The sequence below is a fragment of the Dama dama genome, chromosome 21 (assembly GCF_033118175.1).
Source record: "Dama dama isolate Ldn47 chromosome 21, ASM3311817v1, whole genome shotgun sequence".
Classification (NCBI taxonomy): domain Eukaryota; kingdom Metazoa; phylum Chordata; class Mammalia; order Artiodactyla; family Cervidae; genus Dama; species Dama dama.
This window is the reverse complement of record NC_083701.1, coordinates 22,923,035-22,946,928: the sequence shown is the minus strand read 5'-3', so window position 1 is coordinate 22,946,928 and position 23,894 is coordinate 22,923,035. Positions and strand designations below refer to the sequence as shown.

The 23,894-nt window shown below is 39.9% G+C and overlaps 1 protein-coding gene across 1 annotated transcript in view; it reads right to left on the bottom strand.

Annotated features, from left to right (window-relative positions):
• XKR4 (XK related 4) overlaps window positions 1-23,894 on the bottom strand; it is a 304,355-nt gene that overhangs the window by 278,820 nt on the left and 1,641 nt on the right. The gene's annotated exons all lie outside the window — the stretch shown is intronic.

The following is a 23,894-nucleotide window of genomic DNA, read 5'->3' as shown; positions in this document are numbered from 1 at the left end:
TCCTCTGTCCATGGGATTTTCCAGGCAAGAATATTGGAGTGGGTTGCCATGTCTTCCTCCAGGGGATCTTCCTGACCCAGGGGTCGAAACTCCATCTCCTGCATTGTAGCCAGATTCTTCATCCACTGAGCCACCTGGGAAGCCTTTATGCTGATGTGCAAGCAGGTAAAAATGATGAGACGCTATGATGACTATTGTCATGTGTTTTTGTCCAGTCAGAACTGTTAGGTGTAAGATACAGTCTTAGTGTCTAAGAAAATGGTGCAAATTCTATCTCCTGCCCTCCTCCATAACACAAAATGAGAATGGGACCACCTGGAGTAATAAATCTTGGCTGTCACTAGGTAGCCCCAGGGGGCCTTCCTGGTGGGACTCACACCGCAGGAGAGCATTATGCAAAGACTTATTTCTGAGGCTGCTTCTGGGAACTGGCAGCATAGCCAGCGAGACCAAAGTATGTCCTTGTGAAGGGCCAGGCCCATCCTGGCACACAACAAGGGGATGTCCTGGAATCATAGGCTTTTTCAATCCACGGGTTAAATTCGCAAGTAAAACAGACCATAGAGAAATTAGCAATGTACCCAAACATTTTATTGCAATGGTGACTTGTTAATTTGCATTTCATTCATTTCCAGTGGCTCAGTGCTAAAAGAACCTGCCTGCGATGCAGAAGACACTCAGGAAATCCAGGTTCAATCCCTGAGTCAGGAAGATCCCTCAGAGAAGGAAATGACAATCCACTCCAGTATTCTTGCCTGGGAAATCCCATAGACAGAGGAACCTGTCTGGCGGGCTCCTGGCGGGCTACAGTCCATGGGGTTGCAAAGAGTTGGATACAACTGAGCAACTAAGCCACACACACACACACACACACACACACACACACACACCATAGGGAAGAAAGAGCACTTTGCTGCCAGTCACAGCATGTAGACCAGAGTTCATGTCAACTGTATTTTTTTTTCCTATTGTTAATGTAGCTCCTTATTGATCACAATCTGGTAAATTTTAGAGCTTTTGTGTCTTCACCAGATAAAACTTTGTTCTTCCTTTCAAGCACATGAAAAAGTGATTCTTCAGCATTTCTTTGCTAATCTTCCCCACCCTGCAATGAAGTGCCCACAAACTGCCCATTCACAAATTCTCCCATTGCAATCAACAGACATATGTTTATCTTCATGACAGAGAAGCAAACATCTCGATTCCTATCAAAGCTTGGGTCTTAGTCAGAGAGAATGATGGATTCTGCTTAATGAAATTAGTAAAGTTATACTGTCCTCCTCATCCAGAAAGACTTACTAGAAGTGTTGTTTCACACCATGTAAAATTTTCAGCTTCACAAATAATTGCATACGCTTTTAAAACCAAAAAAGTTGGAAATATGGAGATACATGTAGGGGCTTAGATTAAAATGAATACGTATGCAGAAAGCAAAGATATTTGACATGAATACCCAAATCATTTCTATATAGAACAAAGGAAACAAAATTACCTGATTACATCATTTAGGCTAAAAAGGATTAACACACATCTTTTTTTGTTCCTTTAGTCCAACAGATGAGAACAAAAGTTTTAATTCATTATCTGTTTTTAAGAATTACAAACATAATTCAGTTGGATCTTCACTAAAACTATCACAGTCCAAAGAAAGGTTTGGACAAGGCCTTTATTGCTGTTCACCTGCGTGTGGTTTCCATTCAGGTCCATTCGAGGCAAAGCCCAAGCTGAGCTGGCACGAGTCAATCAGGCTGCCGCTACCCAGGGCAATGATTCAAGTCTCTGGCGAAACTCCAAAGTATTTCAGAGGTGTGTGGGGTGGACAGGGGCTGTGTGTGTGTGCTGGGGAGGGGGTGCTGTGTGTGTGTGTGCATGTGTGTGTGAGGCTGTGCGTGTGTGCTGTGCATTTTTTTCTGAAGAATAGACATTATTTATCCCATGATTACATTTTTAAAGGAAAAATTACCAAGAAACTTTATAAACCCATGAAGATCACTAATCTCAAATTTACATTTTAAAAAGACTGATTTTGTTCCAATGGTTTTTCTTACATCCATGTGAAACCAGAGTTAGTACCAGAACTCAATGTCTAGAGAGCCAGCATAATAATTTCATAAAACTACTCAAATACATCACTGAAACAGCTAATATTTTATAGTAATTTAAATTTTTATTATTTTACCCATTTCTGATTTAAGAATAATTATATGATCTATACTACAAAGCCTAGATCTCAACCAGCAAAATCACTCCAAAATTTTAAATGTAGAACTTGTAACTTGAATAAATTCATGGTATTTTTACTCTTTCGAGAAAAGCATCTTGTGCCCTGGTTCGCTAATTTCATACTCTCAAACAAGGCTCAAGGAAATCAACCCTGAACATTCATTGGAAGGACTGATGCTGAAGCTCCAATACTTTGGCCACCTGATGCAAAGAGCTGACTTACTGAAAAAGACTCCGACCCTGGGAAAGATTGAGGGCAGGAGGAGAAGCGGGTGACAGAGGACAAGACAGTTGAGTGGCATCACTGACTTAATGGACATGAGTTTGAGCAAACTCTGGGCGATAGTGAAGAAGAGAGAAGCCTGGCGTGCTGCAGTCCATGGGGTCACAAAGAGCCAGACATGACTTAGTGACCGAACAACAACAACAACCAAGGGGCACTTGGCACATTCAAAAGTTATTAAGTGTGGGAATGTAAAATGGTACAGACATTTTAGAACACAGTTTGCTAATTTCTTATAAAACGAAACATATTCTTCTTATGTGCTTAGTCACTCAGTCATGTCCGACTCTTTGTGGCCCCATGGGCTGTAACCTGCCAGGCTTCTCTGTCCATGGGATTCTTCAGGCAAGAATACTGGAGTGGGTTGCCATGCCATCCTCCAGGGCATCTTCCCAATCCAGGGATCAAACCCAGGTCTTCCACATTGCAGGCAGATTCTTTACCGCCTAAGCCACCAAAGAAGCCCATTCTTCCTATAAGACAAAGCAATTGTGCCCCTTGGTATTTATCCAAATGAGTTGAAAACTACTGTATCTACACAAAATCTGAACACAAACGTTTATGGCAGCTTCATTCATAATTGTCAAAACTTGGAAGGAACCAAGATGTCCTTTAGTAGGTGAATGGATGAATAAACTGTGGTGCACCCATACACTGGAATACTATTCAGCTCTAAGAAAAAATGAGTTATCAAGCCACAAATACATACAGAGAAACCCTAAAAGCACATCACTAAGTGTAAGAAGCCAATCTGAAGAGGCAGCATACCCTATGATTCCAACAACATGACATTCTGGGAAAGGCAAAACTATGGAGATGGTAAAAAGATCAGTGGTTGCCAGGGTTTCAGGGGAGGCAAGGAGAAATAGGTGGAACATGGGATTTTTAGGGCAGTAAATTGTCAGGGGAGTGTGCAATTTCCTCAGTTCTGTCTCGTCACAACAAAAATTTGAAGCAACGGATCAGTGTTACAGCTCTTGGACAGACCAGTGTCACAGCTCTGTGTCACAGCTCAGTTTTATTTAGAAAATAAAGGAAAATACATCCTTGAGGCATGAGGGCATGAGGGCATGACGACCCAAAAGACTCGAAGAGAAGAGAGAGAGAGAGACAGAGATCCCGGCCCTTTGGCTCCTCCTTTTATATGTTTTTTCTCCTCCCCCTGGGCCTGCCCTATGTAAATTAGGTCAGCCAGGAGTGCTGTTTGTTCTACCTGAGGTCCTCACTCCAGTCCTTGGCCCTTCCTTTGTTCTATTTCCGTGGGCTTTTCCCTTCCTTGTCTTTTAGCCACCGCCATTCTGGACTCCTTTTTCCTATTCTAACTACCTAGCAAAACTATTCTGTATCATATTGCAGTAATGCATATAAGTCATTATACAGTTGTCAGAATTCATAAAATTTACAACACAAAGAGAATTAAATTCTAAACTATGGATTTTAGTTAACAATAATGAGAAATGGAGTATTTCCTGCTGTATCAGTAAGCAAAGGATATCACAGTCATCAGCGGTGATGGTAAGCTGGTGAGCCCTGAGGGAACTCAGGATGTGAAAACACAGAATACTGGCCTCAGATAACCAAGGTGCATATCAAAGGAATGATTTCAGTGAGCCCAAATTCTTGCATCCTCCCGTACAAAAAAAAAGTGCTAAATTATTTAACTTCAGATATCTAGCTTCCTTTTATTAACAGGAATCTTTTGTTCCTTCTACATGCCCTCTGTTGCAAAACTCCTATATATCTTAACTCTCCCCTTGCATGATTGGAGCAGTTTCCTCAGAGTTACTCAAGATGCTGCCTCCTGGGCTTGAAGTCCTAAAAACTCCTGCGAAGTAAAACAGAACTCTCATATTGTGCTTTTTTTTATTTTCAGTCGGCTAATCTATCAATGTTGCTCCATCAATTATATAAATGTACCACGCTAACAGAAGATGTTGGTCATAGAGGAACCTGGAGGTAAAGGGAGAGTATATGTCAATTCCAATTTTTTCCGTAAACCTAAAACTCCTTGGAAAAAAAGACTATGAATTATAAACTAAAAATTAAGAAAATTTTAAAGGGTGATAAATGAGGATTTATTGAAATAAAAGAGGTCAACTGGGTCTCAAAAGAACCATCCTCTGAGGAATCTTTACTGAGCTAAGTATCCAGGTGGAATATCCACCACATCCTAAAGGCTTGAATGGCCTGGCCCATTCAGGGAAGGCTCCATCACCTATGGAAGTCTGTCTCAGGTATGGCACACCTACCCAGAAATAAGAGAAGTTCATTTCCTAGAGTAAGAAAGGGAAATCCCACTGAAAACCTAACATAGCTCCCAGAGCCGAACGAGTCAGGAGAGGGAGAAATGAATTTACATTTACAATCAAACTTCTTTTAGGCTCAGCCAGAAGCCCAAGAACGACTAGCAGCCACTCACTGCTACTTGGAGGCTGTTGTTCTTCAGTCGTTCAGTGGTGTCTGACTCTTTGTGACCCCATGGACTGCCGCATGCCAGTCTTCCCTGTCCTTCACCATCTCCTAGAGTTTGCTCAAATTCATGACCATGGAGTCAGTGTTGCCACCCAACCATCTCATCCTCATCCTTCTCCTTCTGCCTTCAGTCTTTCCCAACATCAGAGCCTTTTCCAATGAGTTGGCTCTTCATCAGGTGGCCAAAGTATTAGAGCTTCAGCTTCAGCTTCAGCATTAGTCCTTCAATTGAATATTTAGGACTGAATTCCTTTAGGATTGACTGGTTTGATTTCCTTGGTGTCCAAGGGACTCTCAAGAGTCTTCTCCAACACCACAGCTGGAAAGCACCAAATATTGGGTGCTCAGCCTTCTTTATGGTCCTACTCTCACATCCAAACTGGAAAAACCATAGCTCTGACTAGACAGACCTTTGTTGGCAAAGTAATGTCTCTGCTTTTTAATGTGCTGTCTAGGTTTGTCATAGTTTTTCTTCCAAGGAACAAGTGTCTTTTTATTTCATGGCTGCAGTCACCATCTGCAGTGATTTTGGAGTCCAAGAAAATCAAGAATCTCACTGCTTCCACTGTTTCTGCATCTGTTTACCATGAATTGATGGGACTGGATGCCATGATCTTAATTTTTTGATCATGACTAATCTTAGTTGGAGGTTAATCAGCATGTTATTGAGTCCAAGCTCACTCTGATTGCTGCACCACAGGCCAATGAATATGAGAGATGAGGTTTTGAGGCAAGGAAGAGACTTTAATCAGGGAACTAGCTGACTGAGAAGATGGCAGGCTAGTGCCTCAAAATAACCATCTTATCAGGGTCAGAATGCCAGGTTCTTTTATGGATAAGAAATGGAGGGGTGAGGAAACAAAGTAAAAAGACAATTCAGTCCTTGCAAATGTCCCCTAGAATGGCAAGCCTCAGGCTGGGGAATGTGTAAGTTTCACTTCCTTACAGTCCTTCACAGGTGAGTGGCTTAGGTTATCTCCCTGAAGCAGGCCATGATGTATGTTTACAATAACAAAAAAGGGTTAAATTCACAGAAGTAGATCCAGTGTAAATTTAAAATTAACTCTTCCTGGTTACAAACTGGCTCTATCACCAGGAATCCCTAATTAACTTCTGTGGGGAAATCACCCAGCTAAGGGGTGGGGTGTGGATTGTAAAAGCAAACCCTCCTCCTGACATGCACATATGTTAATGCACTATTGTAGAAGATCAGGGTAGTTATTACTGAGTTGTCACTGGCCCATTAATTATCCAGGATACTGTATTTAGCTTTACTCTGGTAAATCTTTTTTAATTGCCTAGCATACATTACAGAGCATCTTTATTTAACTCTGTTTATGTTTATGCCTCTTCCGATAGCTCATTAAGTACTATCGGAATCTTTAGTGAGACTCGTCAGGCCCTTCTGTGCATTCATTTCACTCACTCATTCCATTGCATCTTAAAGTTCTGGATATTTTTCAAGTCCACCCCTTGCTCACATTTTCTTTTCCCTGCCTCTGAAGGGTGCAGGCAACTTCCTTCTACACTATTTTCAGACTGCTATTCAATATTTCCCAATGCTAAAAGGTACCTGTTTGAAAATATGTATTAATATCTAAATGTGTCCCTGGAGCCTCTGTTCACCAATAGAATAGAGTCCAGATTCCTTAGGAACGCATCCAAGGCTCTAGCTAGCTCAGCTCCAAGCTCACAACTCATCCACTAACTTTCTTTCCTTCCTGCTTTCCATTTCAGCTCTTTACAAACAGGGCATGAAATGTCTTTGTCCCTTCTTTGCTTTCTGCTTGAAACTCTCTCCCAGGTTCTGAGAAATGGAACACTTCCTGCCACATCAGTAAACAAGGACGTCACAGCCATCAGCAAAGGCAGCCCTCCAGTGTTAGCCAATGAGCCCTGCGGGCACTGAGGAAGGAGAAGAACACCTGCCATCTAGCAGCCATCAGACTGCAGCCACTCCCCATGGGGGACGCTCAGGATGTGAAAACAGGATACTGGCCCAAACAACTGAGGTGCATATCAAAGGAACGATTTCAGTGAGCCCAGACCCTTGCATCTTCCCCTAAGTGGACAAGCATTAAATTCCTTACTTTGAAACGTCTGGCTTTCATTAACAAAAATCTCATGATGTTCAGATTACCTGTCCTTTTTAACAAAACTTCTATATATCCTGGCTCCTCCCCTCGCCTCCTCAAAGTAGTTTTCTCAAGGTTACTTGAGTGCCTCCTGGGCTTAAGTCCTAAAAATTCCCACCGAAAAAGTTGCATGTATTGTTTTTCAGTCAACAGTTCCATTCAAATGTTACTCCTTCATGGAATCTTCTGGACAGGTCCCCCATCTCCTCACCACACAGTTCTCCCCAACAATCCTGTTCCTGCCATTGTCAATGCTTCATGACTCTCTAGAGTGTAAACAGGTATAAATTATGAGACAGTCTCTTGCCAGACAGCGAACTCCTTGAGATCAGGGAATGTGTTCCATTCATCTTGGGGTGCCAGGAGCCTACCCAGGGTGAATGGTTAAGAAATATTTATTGAATGACTGAATGAAGGAGTTTCACTCCAGACTACCTCAGTTGAATCACATCATGTCTGTTCTTTCCAGCGTATCTTCACCTACATAACTGCATGACTAGGAGTATCAGTTCACTTCTATTGCCCAGTCGTGTCCGACTCTTTGTGACCCCATGAACTGCAGCATACCAGGATTCCCTGGCCTTCACCATCTCCCAAAATTTATGCAAACTCATGTTCATCAAGTCAGTGATGCCATCCAACCATCTCATTCTCTGTCATCCCCTTCTCCTGCCTTCAATCTTTCCCACCATTAGGGTCTTTTCTAATGAGTCAGCACTTCCCATCAGGTGGCCAAAGTATTAGAGCTTCAGCTTCAACATCAGTCCTTTCAATGAATATTCAGGACTGATTTCATTTAGGATTGACTGGTTTGATCTCCTTGCAGTCCAAGGGACTTGCAAGAGTATTCTTCAACACACAGTTCAAAAGCATCAATTCTTCAGCACCCAGCTTTCTTTATGGTCCAACTCACATTCATACACGACTACTGGAAAAACCATAGCTTTGACTAGACAGACCTTTGTTGGCAAAGTAATGTCTCTGCTTTTTAATGTGCTGTCTAGGTTGGTCATAGCTTTTCTTCCAAGGAGCAATTGTCTTTTAATTTCACGGCTGCATTCACCATCTGCAGTGATTTTGGAGCCCAAGAAAATAAAGCGAAAAGCAAAGGAGAAAAGGAAAGATATATCCATCTGAATGCAGAGTTCCAAAGAATAGCAAGGAGAGATAAGAAAGGTTTCCTAAGTGATCAATGCAAAGAAATAGAGGAAAACAATAGAATGGGAAAGACTAGAGATCTCTTCAGGAACATTAGAGACACCAAGGGAACATTTCATGCATAGATGGGTACAATAAAGGACAGAAAGAGCATGGACCTAACAGAAGCAGAAGATATTAAGAAGAGGTGGCAAGCATAAACAGAAGAACTATACAAAAAAGATCTTAATGACTCAGATAACCACAATGGTGTGATCACTCACCTAGAGCCAGACATCCTGGACTGTGAAGTCAAGTGGGCCTTAGAAAACATCACTATGAACAAAGTTAGTGGAGGTGATGAAATTCTAGCCGAGCCATTTCAAATCCTAAGATGATGCTGTGAAACTGCTGCACTCAATATGCCAGCAAATTTGGAAAACTCAGCAGTGGCCACACAACTGGAAAAGGTCAGTTTATTCCAATCCCAAAGGAAGGTAATGCCAAAGAATGTTCAAGCTACCACATAATTGCACTCATCTCACACGCAAGCCATACTTTAACAGTACATGAACTGTGAAGTTCCAGATGTTGAAGCTGGATTTAGAAAAGGCAGAGGAACAAGAGATCAAATTGCCAACATCCGTTTGATCATAGAAAAAGCAAGAGAATTCTAGAAATCATCTACTTCAGCTTCATTGACTACGTTTAAGCCTTTGACTGTGTGAATCACAACAAACTGTGGAAAATTCTTAAAAAGAGAGGAATACCAGATCACCTTACCTGGCTCCTGAGAAATCTGTGTGTAGGCCAAGAAGCAGCAGTTAAAACTGGACATGGAACAAAGGACTGGTTCCAAATTGAGAAAGGAGTATGTCAAGGCTGTATATTGTCACCCTGCTTATTTAACTTATATGCAGAGTACTTCATGCAAAATGCTGGGCTGGATGAAGCACAAGCTGGAATCAAGATTGCCTGGAGAAATATCCTTAACCCCGGATATGCAGATGACACCACCCTTATGGCAGAAAGCAAAGAAGAACTAAAGAGTCTCTTGATGAAAGTGAAAGAGGAGAGTGAAAACCTGGCTTAAAACTCAACATTCAAATAACTAAGATCATGGCATCTGCTCCCATCACTTCATGGCAAATAGATGGGGAAACAATGGAAACAGTGACAGACCTTATTTTCTTGATTAGGTGTATATGTGGGGTAAAATCATGGGGAAAATAAATATAGCATAGATATGCATCTATATGCATATATATGCATATATATAGATGTGGAAAAAACCCTGAGGCTGGGAAAGTCTGAGGGCAAGAGGAGAAGGGGGAAGCAGAGGATGATATGGTTGGATGGCATCTCTGACACAGTGGACATGAGTTTTAGCAAACTACGGGAGATATGAGAGGAGCCTGGCGGGTTGCAGTCCATGGGGTTGCAAAGAGTTGGACATGAGTTAGCAACTGAACAACAATAGATACACATGCTTCTTAGAACATACTACTTGGAATTAAAGGAAAAAAAAAAAGTAAGTCAGAACCCACTTAATGTCATGAACATTAGAAACATACTTGAAAATTAGTCTCTGTGGAAAAACTATGCTTTCCAAAGATGCCATTGAACTAAAAAGAAACATGACATTATGTATTTTTCATGGAATGTCACCAAAAAATACAAATAATAGCAAGCAGATTGCAGTTGGCAAGCCCTTCCAAAGCTAGTCATATCCACTTGGGCAGGGGGCATCTTTTGAGAATTTTTCTGATACTTAGACATGAATATTTGGAATTGCTTTTTCAAAGACTAGCTGCGTCTGATTCTGAAAATTTTGAATTGTGTGCATTTGAAAGTGAATTTTTGAGCACTTGCATATGCCAGAGTTGGTCCTCTGAGACAGGTCTTAGGAGCTGATTTTGAAATTATGTCACACAGATATAAATCCTGCTGGTCTCAGAGAGAGAGACGTGACTGACAGCAGGACTTGCCTTGCGCGGTTGTAGTTGAATTCATAATTTATGAACATATGTGGGGGAGAATGCTGGCATATGCAAAGCATGACTGCATGCACAATGAGGATAAAAATACAGGTTAATTACATACTATTCACACGGGACTGGAGCCTGCTTAATATTCTTTAGTGTCACTCATTTCCCAATGGAAACAACATGCATCTTACCAGTTGGTATCAAATGAAAGTGATCCATTTTAGATAAAACAAATCCTCAGTCTCTGAGTTTGAAGTTTGGTGTGAAATACCAATTCTAGGAGTAGTTTATCAGAAACCCAGCCCATGTTAATAATACATGCATATTGTTCCCCATGTGGATATTTAATAAGGTGTATAAAGCATTGAGATACTTCATTTAGATACCAGATTTCATAGAATTATAGAGCTGGGAGGGATTTTGGAAATGACCTGATGTAATCCCCAACCCACTGCTTTGTAGCTGAGGAGTTATCAGTCAAGTCAAGACTCAAATCTGACCTCAGAGGAAAATCCCACCATTGACCTGAACTAATTCCCACTGATGTCACAGTACAGTTGAGTTCACTGCAGTTTTCAGCACAGTTGCCAGTCTGAAAGGTCAGGAAATGCTTCTCCAAGCGATTCTCTTGGATTCATCTTGTAAGACACAGTGGGACAAGCATTCAGAAGCTGAAGTTGAGAACGTGAGCACAGGCACTTGCTGCTGGGGAACTGTGTGACCTCAGGCAAATCCCCTGCTTCTCCGAACCTTAGTGGCTTCATGTTCACATGGGAACGATGATAATTCCTGCCTTGAGAGGCTGGTGAGAAGACTGGGTGGTAAATAGGCATGGATGTGCTTGGCAAGGTGTTAAGTTGGCCAAAAAGTTCGTTCGAGTTTTCCCATATGATATCATGAAAAATCCAAATGAATTTTCTGGGCAATCCAACTACCATGGCACTTACAAAGACTTAGTCCTTACTGTCATCATCAAATACTATTTATTAAAATACCAAAGAAGAACAGCAGGTTGCTGGGCTTTAAACAAGGCAGGAAGCAAGGAAAACCATGGGGGTGAACCCACATTAGGGGCTTTATCTCCTAAAGAGCCGGTTTTTACCAGCAGGCAATCTTATTTGCAAAACCCATTAAGTCAACCTGCCTCAACGGTGAAATAGTCACTGTCCTTTCTGGGTTGTTGTTGTTCAGTTGCTAAGTCATGTCCCACTCTTTGTGATCCCATGGATTGCAGCCTGCCAGGCTCCTCTGTCCTCCACTATCTCCCGGAGTTTGCTCAAACTCATGTCCATTGAGTTGGTGATGCCATCCAACCACCTCATCCTCTGTTGCCCCCTTCTCCTCCCACCTTCAATCTTTCCCAGCATCAGGGTCTTTTCCAATGACTCAGGTCTTTGCATCAGGTGGTAACTTCTATAAATTCTAATAATTTCCCTGGTAACTTCTAGCAAATTCTTATCTTTGTATTTTGGATTTATTCTCTTCTCACTTGGCAAGAATGAGCTCTCGCATCACCAGCAGCAGCTCTATCCAATAGAAATACAATGCAGGTCATGTCCGTAATTTTAATTTTCTTGTAGTCACATTTAAAAAAATTTTAAAAAGCCATAGGTGAAGTTAATTTTAGCAATATATTTTATTTAACCCAACATATCCAAAATGTTATCAGTTCAACATGTAATCCATATGAAAGTTATTAATGAGATAGTTATCATCCATTTTTTTCACACTAAGTGCTCAAAACTCCCTGGGTATTTGACACTGACATTATACCTCTATTGAGAACAACTACATTTCGATGGTCATGTGTAGGCAATAGTAGGTAATGGCTACTATATTGGAAAGACATGCAGGTCTAGAGCCTGGCAGGGTGACCATGCCTACTGATAAAGCAGACTGAGAGAAATTAACTTAGTAACTCTCCACGGAAACACTTAAGAACACTGAATGAAACAATCACATCCTGGCATAGAGATGGGGAGGGAACCCTGGCAACAGAAATGATAGCCTAGCAACACCAGCTGTTGTTCGAAAGGGAAATCAGAAAACCATTACTTGGGAAAGAAGACTTTCTGGGAAGGTCATCTTTTGCTATTTTGTTTAAAGGGAAATAAGGAAATTGATCACATATCTACACAAATGTACATTTTATAAGGTGCCATTCTCATTGCTTATCCCACAACACAGGCACTGACATATTTTGCCATGTTGTTGACGCTATAGTGCCCACTTAGGAAGACAAATAGTTAGGCAGGAAATCAGGCTGACCATCATCACATTTCTTCCCATGGTATAGCCTGCCTGTGGGACTCATGGGTCTTAGTGAGCTTGGTCCTCAGAAGCTTTTCCACATCATTTTCTGAATATAATATACCCTGCTAACTTCTGGCTAGGACCTGGTCTTTCCTGGCTGGGTTCCCAATTCATCTCCTTTATCCCTCCCTTGGTTCCTCTTTCCTGTGAGGATGAAGAGTTTCCATCAGACTAAAAGCTGAGGAGAGATGCCCAGAACCTGACCTCCCAATCCACCATCCCTGATACCCACTGATGGGATGTCCTTCAGTTTCATACTTTGAAGCCCAGCTGTCATGGTTAGCTTGTGTGATGACCATGACCTCGGAGTCTCACCTCCCTTTAATATTATCAAGTATGTTCTGGTCCTTAGATTCCCAGGTTCCTAATGTGTACCCTATTGTGAAGACCTGCCCAGGCCTCAGCCCTCTGTGAGCTTACTTCTGGCTGACTTCTGACATGTGTGATAATACAGGACTCAGGTCAAAGTCGCTCAGGCTGCAGACCCTGTTGGTGCTCAGTCTCAAGTTGATCCCATAAACCTAAGCATATCACAGCTGGAGCTTTTGCCTTCTTGGCTCCTAGAATAAACTCATTTAAAGGAAGCTTGGCCTGACTGGTAAAGCTTTGTATATTGTATATTGTATATTGGGTCAGTGAAATTTTTCCACTCCTACAATCCAAGGATTAAAAATTCATCCTCTGATTATGGAATGAAATTCTCCATCTTCATTCATTTCTCTTATAGCTATATTTTCCTTCTTGCAACTCATCAATGCATATTTTACTCAAAACATCCCCCTACTTCTATTAGGAGATCAGAAAAAGGGATGAATAATAGTTTCCAGAGAATTTGAATGTACTTCCTTAATAAAAACTTCAAGTTTCCTCCCTCTTATTTGTTTTATTCTTATCTTATTATATTTATTCAGTTGTTATTGAAACAGTTGATTTATAATGCTGTGTTAGTTCTGATATACAGCAGAACAATTCAGTTATACATATAAATACATTTATGGTTTATTAAGGACATTTAATATAGTTCCCTGTGCTATACAGGAGGATCTTGTTGTTTATCTTTTTTATATATAGTAGTTTGCATCATCTAATGCCAAATCCCTAATTTATGCCTCTCCACATTCCTCTTTGGTAACTCTAAGTTTGTTTTCTATGTCTGTGAGTCTGTTTCTGTTTTGTAAATAAGTTTATTCATTTCATATTTTAGATTCAACATATAAATGATATAGATAGGTATTAGCCTGTGTGTGCTCAGCAGTTCAGTACTGTCTGACTCTTTGCGACCCCATGGACTATAGCCTGCCAGGTGCCTCTGTCCATGGAGTTTTTCAGGCAAGAATACTAGAGTGGGTTGCCATTTCCTTCTCCAGAGATCCTCCCAATCCAGGGATCGAATCTGTGTCTCTTGTACCTCCTGCATTGGCAGGCAGATTCTTTACCACTGTGCCACCTGGGAAGCCCAGATATTAGTATATCCTTAAGTAATTGTAATGATTTACTTTTCAGACGTAGGAACACAACTAACATTTAGGCTTTCATTGGGATGGTGTTATGTCACTTAGAACTCAAAATTTTCAAACCCAATCACCACCAATCAAATCAGGAAAATCGCATAGGATATCTGTGACTGTCATTCTTAATAGTAGAATATCCCCTGGAAATCTGAAACCCTAAGGGATATCCTTCCTAATTTATGTGATAATAACAGACCCAAGTACTAAAACTCACTTTGGAGAGTCTTTGAGAATTGACCTACATTTTAAAAAATGATTGTTATTAATTTTACTTTAGTAAAACAGTAAAGTAATGAGCTGAAGACTCTATCAAGAGGAAAGAAGCCTTTCCAAATCTTTTCCCTTGCTTTCATAAAGGATCATTTCTTCCTTGTTACTGTTACATTGATGCAGTGATTATACCATGAACTAGTGATGGAAGTGATGAGGGACCGTTTTGTTACTGTTACTGCCACAATGGCTGCCTTTGTGTTGAGTATTGACTCTCTGCTACTGAAAAAAGACCAGGAAAGTAGAGAATTCAGTTCAAAACTGATATCTTTATTCATAATCATTATCTAGGCAGCAGAAAGAAAAATCAGACTGCTATTTACACAGATGAAATCTCTGAGGCTAGGAGTGCAGAAAGGTGACTTTATCCTTCTTAAATAATATACTTGATGGGAAGTCAAATCAAAGTCATCTCAAGGCTTTTTAGACTCATATTCATTGTAGATCCTACTTTTTCTATATATGCCTGATTTTGATTGACTAATCCTCACCCACCCACACACTGCCCACTGCTCTGTTTGTGTAAAAAGATTCCCCTGACACGAAAACAGGGCATGTACATATATTAAGCAAAAGAAGCAGAACTGATTCAGTCTACTTATGAATCATAAAAAGGAGAAAACAGTTTGACATACTTCAGACAATTTTTAAATAGATACTTAAGAAAAAAAATTTTAATGTAAAAATCTGAAATGTTGTCGTGAGGTTGACAATTGCACAGTGTCACGACAGATCTGTAGCACCATAAAGATCCAGGTGATCCCCAGCTGGGAAGGGCTAAAGGGTGGATCTCTGCTTGAGCAGAATGTAATACAGGCCTGTTTTTCATCAGCTGTGGGCCTGGATATAGTCTCTTTGTATAAAGTTTAATTCAATTTCCAGCATATTAAATCAGTGACAGTGTAACCCGGGACAAGCTTTTAATTTAAAAGCAAATCTAGTTCTGACAACAGCCTTCTCATTGATATAATGGATAGTTCTTTTTAAGCCTGTGAAGCACTGTTCCTATTTGCTAATCGTAGCCCTCCAGCTGTGTGGACCTCACCACATGAAACACAGAAGGAATTCTGGCTTCCCAAGTGTATATGGCACATCTCTTAGAATCAGTGAAATGGAACACTTTGAACATTAGCTTCAAATACTTAGATAATGGGCTTTAATGAAAATGGTTTAATTTCATTGGAAAAGTTGGAAATGATACAAAATAAGTTGCATTATACAATTGAGCTTAAGATTCTCTTATTTGCTAAGGAATACCTATTCCTGGGTTTAGGATGTGAATATTGTCAACTGTGGAAAGTCCCTTGCAGATCCCCTTTGACCCACTTATACAACACCATAATGATGACCTGAGAACACATGTTCTGGTGTATATACTCTGAGGCTGGATAAGCAAAAAAGAATTTATAATAAGGGGGTGTATATTCAGTCATGTCTCACTCTTTGTGACCCCATGGACTGTAGCACACTAGGCTCCTCTGTCCATGGGATTTTTCTGGCAAGAACACTGGAGTGGATTGTCATTTCCTCCTCCAGGGGACCTTCCTGACCCTGGGATCGAACCTGCTTCTCTTGCGTCTCCTACATTGGCAGGTGGATTCTTTACCACTAACATCATCTGGGAAGCCCATGATAAGAGCAGGACCTATATTTCAAAAGAACATAAAAGCTAATTTTTAAAGATTTTTGTTTAATATCTACAAAAAGTAGACTTCCACATATGGACCTGGAGAATTCCAAACACTGTTTTTGAGGCTCAGTGTATGTTTAATGGAACTTTGATGAAAATGTGAGCCATATTGTACTTTCTTATGCTGCAGGAGTGGGGAGTCAAGGGGGATGGCAAATACTCAGATTCTCAGTAGGCTTCCCATACTTTTTTCTACATTTGCTTCTTCGTCCTCCTTCCTTTTGTCCTTTTTTTTTGTCCTCTTTTTGTCCTTCCTTTTGTCCTTTTCAAGGATGGGGTTTAAAAAAATTAATGCAGATTTAAGTTACTTAAAGTGACAGAGTTTTAAACTGAAAATAACCTTAGATATTATTTTTACTGTAATATAATTGTTTTACAATGCTGTGTTAATTTCTGTCGTACAGCAAAATGAATCAGCAATATGTGTATGTATGTCCCTTCCCTCATGAGCCTCCCTCCCCGCCCCATATTATTTTTGACCAGTCATATCATACAGGTAGAAAACTAAGACCCAGAAGCAGGAAACCAAATGAAAATGTAAACTAATGGGGCCATCGGCAGGTGCTGTCACATGTAACCCAGGACAGTAGGTTACCACCTGGGGTCTGAGCTACCGAGTGGCCCCATCATCTCTTCCGACTGCCCATTTAGTCCAATTCCCCAAAGGCAGCTTGCCCTTCTAAATAAGATCCATCACTGATATTCTAACTATGCCCTCTCCCTTCATCTTCATCTTAGGGTTCAGTTCAGTTCAGTTCAGTCGCTCAGTCGTGTCCGACTCTTTGCAACCCCATGAATTGCAGATAGCATATTAATAGGCAGAGACATTACTTTGCCAACAAAGGTCCATCTAGTCAAGGCTATGGTTTTTCCAGTGGTCATGTATGGATGTAACAGTGGGACTGCGAAGAAAGCTGAGCACTGAAAAATTGATGCTTTTGAACTGTGGTGTTGGAGAAGACTCTTGAGAGTCCCTTGGACTGCAAGGAGATCCAACCAGTCCATCCTAAAGGAGATCAGTCCTGGGTGTTCACTGGAAGGACTGATGCTGAAGCTGAAACTCCAGTACTTTGACCACCTCATGTGAAGAGTTGACTTATTGGAAAAGACCCTGATGCTGGGAGAGATTAGGGGCATGAGGAGAAGGGGATGACAGAGGATGAGATGGCTGGATGGCATTACCGACTTGATGGACATGAGTTTGAGTAAACTCCGGGAGTTGGTGATGGACAGGGAACTAAAATCATGGCATCTGGTCCCATCACTTCATGGGAAATAGATGGAGAAACAGTGGAAACAGTGTCAGACTTTATTTTTTGGGGCTCCAAAATCACTGCAGATGGTGATTGCAGCTATGAAATTAAAAGATGCTTACTCCTTGGAAGGAAAGTTATGACCAACCTAGATAGCATCTTAGGGTTAGAAAAGATCTAATGGCATCTTCAGACCACCTCTTGCCTCTAGGGGATTCCCAGATTGATTCATTTCCATTTTAACCCAACTTTTCTTCCCCTTGCGCTCAGTAATCATGTGAGTTCTGCACATATACTGGACATGGAAGCAACATTTCATGGTTATAAGAATTATGGTGATGATGGTGGTGGAGGCTACAATAGTAGAAGCTATAGTCTTTCTTGGAGTAGACAAACAGGGGCACCAAAAATACCAAACATCATTCTGTATAAAGCATATCCTCAGAAGGTCAAGTGTAGGTAAGAATTAAGTGAAAAATATCCATCCCAAAGCGTCCCCAGTCTGGCTTTTCTATCAGCAAGAACAGGACAGTGAAGACGGGTTTCTAGCTGCATCTTTATCAGAGGATAGCCAGCATTTTGTCAAATTCAACCCCACTTCCCTAGCACTGGTAATCTACAAAAGAGCTGGGCAATTTGTCACATTGCACCTTTTCTGATTCACTGTGGCATTAGAAACCCAGAAGCAAGAAGGCACGAAGTGCAGCTACACTCTTACAAAGAAGAAATAACAACCTCTCCGCTTCATTCACAGATGAGCAAATATTGGCTGGACGTGTGTTCCTATACAAGTTAAGTCCCACAGTGACTACAGTAACTGTATGATTCTCCTTCCTGACCGGCCATGCTAACTGGAAGGGAGTCACGTGGTCAGAATTACACATGCCATTCAAGAGAACGTTTCCTGTTGAGAATTATTGAATGTTTTTTTCCTTGAAATTTATCAACATATTTCAACTGTTTTACAATATTATACCTATAAGCACTTTCTCATGATTAGTACCACAATGCACCTTATATTTGATAGTGCTTTCGAGTAATAAATCCAATTCTAATTCCTAATCTTGCTTCCGCCAGCTTAGAATGTGTTCAAATTGTAAAACAAGTCAAAGAAATGTGCTCATCAGGTTAGCCCGTGATTCCATAGAAAGGGAAATCATTCTATTTACTTGTTACTCAGTGACTAGTGCTACTTAAACTCATAGGTACACTGTTCCATTCAAACTGTAAAAAAATATAGAACATATTTAATAGAAGTCATGTGTTTGGGTATTCGAACATTAAGGAATTTTTTTGTAAGTGACTGAAGAAAGACCTTCAAAGTTACTGACCCAAGAATTGTGGACACTGTTCAGAAATGATAGCACCCATTTGTATAGATATTACTTCCAACTGCTCTGTGAAAATAGACTGCAATTTCATGGGGTGTAATAAGTATAACATTTTTTTTACCCTTATAAGTGTATAGCTCAAGTGAATGGAAAAATTACAGCTTTTGCATTTACTACAAAGATATTTATATCTGTGTAGTCTTCTATTTTTTAGTATCTCTCCCACCTCAATATTGAATTCTAGCCTAGGATCTATGCAGAGCCACATGACCTAAAGAGGGAAACATTCAAAATTCTGTCTCAATTTCTACATTGAAATTTCAAAATGAAAGCAAAATCAAAGTATTACCTCAAAGATGAATCTGAAGATTACATAAGAAAGAAAACATGGCAACTCCCTGAAAATTGAAGTGTTCTCCAAATGTAATGAACAATGTTCTGTGGATTTCAATAAGGTGAAGCCCACCGTATCTTAAGGAAAAAATCTCTTCAAAAAGTAACACACAACAAACTTTTGCCAAGAACTTACTTTGGTATAAATACAGTTAATTTCAGCCAAGCCGTTTTTCTGAAAAAACAACTCTTGCATGAAAATTACAACTCTTGCTCCAATTACGTCCACACCAAATTCTTTAAAATCAATGAACTTTTATGAATGAAAAGGATACAATCCAGTTACAGAGGAATTGATGACATATCCTCTGAACATTTCAACTGTTTGCCCCTCCTTGAATAAAACAAGGTTTGAACACTTTTCAACAGTCCTCACTCCTCACCCTTATAATCCTTCAATGGTTTCTCAATGCCCTCAGAATAAAAACTAAATTTATTTCATTGTCTAGCCCATCTTCACCTCCAGCTACTATCTCACAATTATTCTCTGTTCAAAGCACAGTTAACCTGCCGTGTCATTTCTTGCCTCTCTGCCCTTACACAGAATTATATCCAAGACTCCACAGCCAATACCCCACTTTATTCAGATAGCAGATCTTCCCACCAAAACCTCTACTCAAGCATCTGCACCAGAGTCTTGAACCACTAAGGTGGATTGAGCTTCCTGTTTCTATCACAGTGCTTATTTTCCTGTACTGAAATTGTCTGTTTACTATTCCATCTTCCTCAGTCAGACAGTAGATTTCTTGAAAGAAGATGTGTACTTTGTTCATTTTGGGGAGATAAGTAACTAGCATAGTGCCTTGCACACAGCAAGTACTCAACATAGATTAAGAGATAAATTAATACGCAGTAGACAGAACACAGACATAAGGGAAATGACCATTCCATTAACTCAGGAAAGGGCACCAATCTTGCATGACGTACATCAGAATTCAGAACTAACTCAGAATCAATAAAGTACTTTTTCAATAGTGGAAGCTGTACCCAATATGCTACTTTCTTACCCATTTCTTATCTCTAGAACTTTTCATCATTGACAAAGCACTCTGTGCTTGTTCACAGACATTATGCCTTTTAATCATGAATGCCACTACAAGATCATGTTTCTCAGTTGGGTTTTAGTGCAACATCCTCAGCATGTCCAAGTGGTGTGGGAAGAGAAACACTGGGCAGACACTCAGCGCTCCAGCCTCTACTCTGCCATTGAACCACTGTGTGTTATTAGGGAAACACCCCAACTTGTCTAAACTTAGTTCTCTCTTGAACTTTGCCAACCTTTTGTGTGTGTGTGTGTGCGTGCGCGCACGCGTGATCAGTCACCAAGTTGGGTTCAACTCTTTGCAACCCCATGGACTGTAGTCTGCCAGGCTCCTCTGTCCCTGGGATTCTCCAGGCAAGAATACTGGAGTATGTGGCCATTTCCTTCTTCAGGGGATCTTTCTGACCCGGGATCGAACAACCTGCGTCTCCTGCATTGGCAAGCAGATTCTTTACCACTAAGCTACTTGGGGAAGCCCTTGCCAACCTTAGTGAAGGTAACTGTCATTTTTATACACTGTTGTCCTCATTATCCAAATTGGCACTTGGGGGTAGCTAACTGAACCAGTAAGTTAACAGACTTTAGGATAAGACAGGGCTGGTTTTGACTCCAAGATACATCACGTAATAGCTGGGTCATCTTGTGCCAGTTAGTTAATCTCTCTGAGCCAGTTTTCTCCAGTATATATATAGAGGTACTAATGATTAGACAAGATGAATACAAAAATTTTTGTAGATTTTGAAAGAAAAAAGTACCATGTAAAAACTCTTGTTAATACAATTCTTGTTTGGCCAGAACAATGTTTTGCAAAGATCTCTGTACACCACATGATTACATGGATTTAATAGATGTGCCTTTAAAAAGTTATTGACAATCTCACAACAGCTTAGTAAGTAAAGGCTCAGAGAAGTCCTACTGTGAAGAGATCTGCTTAACTCTGTTTAACCCGCCATTTTCCCATGCACTTGAACATGGAACACATGCTAACACCTGATGGGGGATCAAGCATGAGAAACCCAAGAAAGCTGTTCTTCCATCAGGTGACTCTCACGATATTTAGAAACAAAATCCAAAATGGTAAAAAATATTCCCCATTCTACCATCCACTGAGTTATCATTTGAAACATGCCTATTTGCTAGAAGACAACAAAATACATACATAACTACACATGCACATGTGTAAGAGAAATTCAGGTCAAATTTTAAGAGTAAGTCATAAATTCTAAAGGAGGAAGACTTCTCGATATAACTGATCACAGGTCTCAGGAGAACTAAAAGCTGTCCGATAGGGCATTTCTAATTCCCACAGGTTGAGCTGCACTCTTAGTTACTTCTGGGATCGTATGACATGAACACAGAAGAAAAGTACTTCCTCATTCATTCACAGGCCCAGTCCTTTCAAGTCACAATTGCTCTCTTCACATGGTAGCAAAAATTCACTTCATTATTTCAATGGTTCTTTCCCAGTATCAACTCCTGCGACTTTAAAAGCTGCCATTAATTTCCCATTAGCAAACTTTAATTAAAATGAATATGTATCATTGCTTTCAGCAGTTGCATTTGTAATAAATGTATGAGTACATGCAAATCTTGTCCAAAATGTTTCAAATAGCTATTTCTGAACAAGCAAACACTTTGATGGTTTTTCAAAGGATTTTGTCTACAGAGAGCTTTTAGAATCTGGCCCTTACCTAAAATAACTTGAATTCCATGCAAATACAATGGGCAGTTACCAACCTAGCTAAAATCTATTTTATTGATCTTAGAAAGTAGCATGTTTAAAATAGGAGTAATGACCTCTTAGCTTTGAGCCATTCACACCTTGGTGTTTCTGCAACTTTTGTGTAAAATGCACTGAAAAGAAAAGCCAGAAAGAGCATAGAGATGCTCCTAATTTAAGGAACCATGGCAATTAAAGATAATTGTCTAATATAACAACCTGAGATGAACTGCACTTCAGCAGTTTATTATCAAAGATGCACCCATACCCTCAAGTTCTGTGCAAATATTCTACACCCAGAGAAGTTGTAACAATTCAGAATGCATCTTAGTATTAAATTCCATGAACTCTCTGACCCCATTTTAATTTCCTACATTAAGCTAAAGTTTGTGTTTTTCGTTTTTGTTTTTTTGCTTTGTTTTTAACATTATCAGGAGAAAATGAGGTTGAGTCTGATATCATGCTTCCACCAAGTTACCCCACCATCCTCCAAATATCTTAACCAGAATCCAGGAACAGTTAAGATTAGACAACTCACATATGAATTATTAAATGATTATTCTGAATAAGTAGACAAACATGTAAAAACATTTCCAGTATTACTTCCTCCCAAATGACCATGTGTTAGCAGAATAAACTTCTGAGCCTTTATAGAAAACATTGTAGAAATGCTTAGCAAAAATGAACCCTATGTGCCCACAGTTTCTCCAAGGGTTGGGGTGGTTAATTCATTTGTCTTACAGCCTGTGATTTTCCTTCTGAATTGAACCTTACGCATTCTGCCCCACTACCCATAGCTTTGCTGTATGACCAGTTGACCCAGTAGCAATGGTCTCACTGAGATGTGTCTGGGAGGCCTTTTTCTTCTCCTAATTATTTCTCACTTTCTGCATTTTATGTTCTGAGATATTCAACATCATTTTTCAATTGAGAAAATGTTTGGTCTAGAAGGTCCAGTAAAAACAACTAGAATTTGATACTCAATTTTTCATCAAGTATCAATTGGTAAGAAACATAGATAGTTCTTCAGTTAATGGAACTGAGAAGTGTTTGCCTTCTTTACATAAATCTAGAAATTTTAAAGGTAAAAGAGAGTGATTTTCAAATCCTGCATGAAGTTTGCAGAAGTTAACAAATGTTAACTGTTAACAAATGGAATGTTAAGCTTCATTTACCACATTATCAGATTAAAACTGCTAATCATATGAATCCCAGCCACTAAACAATTTCAGTAATTAAATCAAGCTTTTGAGTTCTTCATCAGACTTGAAGGCACCAAGCTGTCTTTACAGTAGTCAACCATGGGAAATAACAGTTATCACATTTCAGTGACTTTTTAAAAAGTCATTTAAATCCAAAGTATGGAGGTTTCCAACATCAATTTGTCTGACTGCAAATCATATAGCACTTTTCCAGGTAGTATCTGCTTGGAAAAAAAAAAAGTTTCTCAATTTGAAGGGTCACTATCTATGCAATGCTTACCCTGCTTTACAAAACAATGGTCCTGGAAAAGGTTGAAAAATTATCACACATGCTTTTCTCAATGAAAACACTATACAGTTCACCATAAAGAAAGGGATATCTTCAGTCCTGTTCCACAAATTCTCTGAGTTGTTTCCACACAGGATAACTTAGCATAGTTAATGACTTGTAGTTTTTTTTTTTTTTTTTTTTTTTTTTATCACAAAAATAGCTACAAATGAAATCGTAAAGGACACCAGTATGGCAGAATGTAGCCCCATACCAGTGCACTTGTGAGGAAGTTTCCTCATTTTACTTATACTTACTAAGCTGTTTAATTTAAAAAAGGGGGGGACCCCAAAAGCAAAACTCTAGGATGTTAGCATTTAAATTCTTCAACACCAAGAATTTTTGTAGCTGTAAAATATCACTTCAAAAAGCCATCAAAAACATACAAATTTCAGAGAAACGTGTTCCTGAGCAGATTGCTTCATTATATTCCTAAATCCAGGCAGTGACATCTCCAATGATGATTCCCTCTGCCCAAAGGGAGTACAAATTCCAATTTGTACTCCGGTTTGTAAGCGGAAAGGGTATCCATGTAAAGAGTTGGCATATCAGATGACAAGCAGAAAAGCAAGTCAATGAAGATGCCAAGTGTGATCAAAGTTT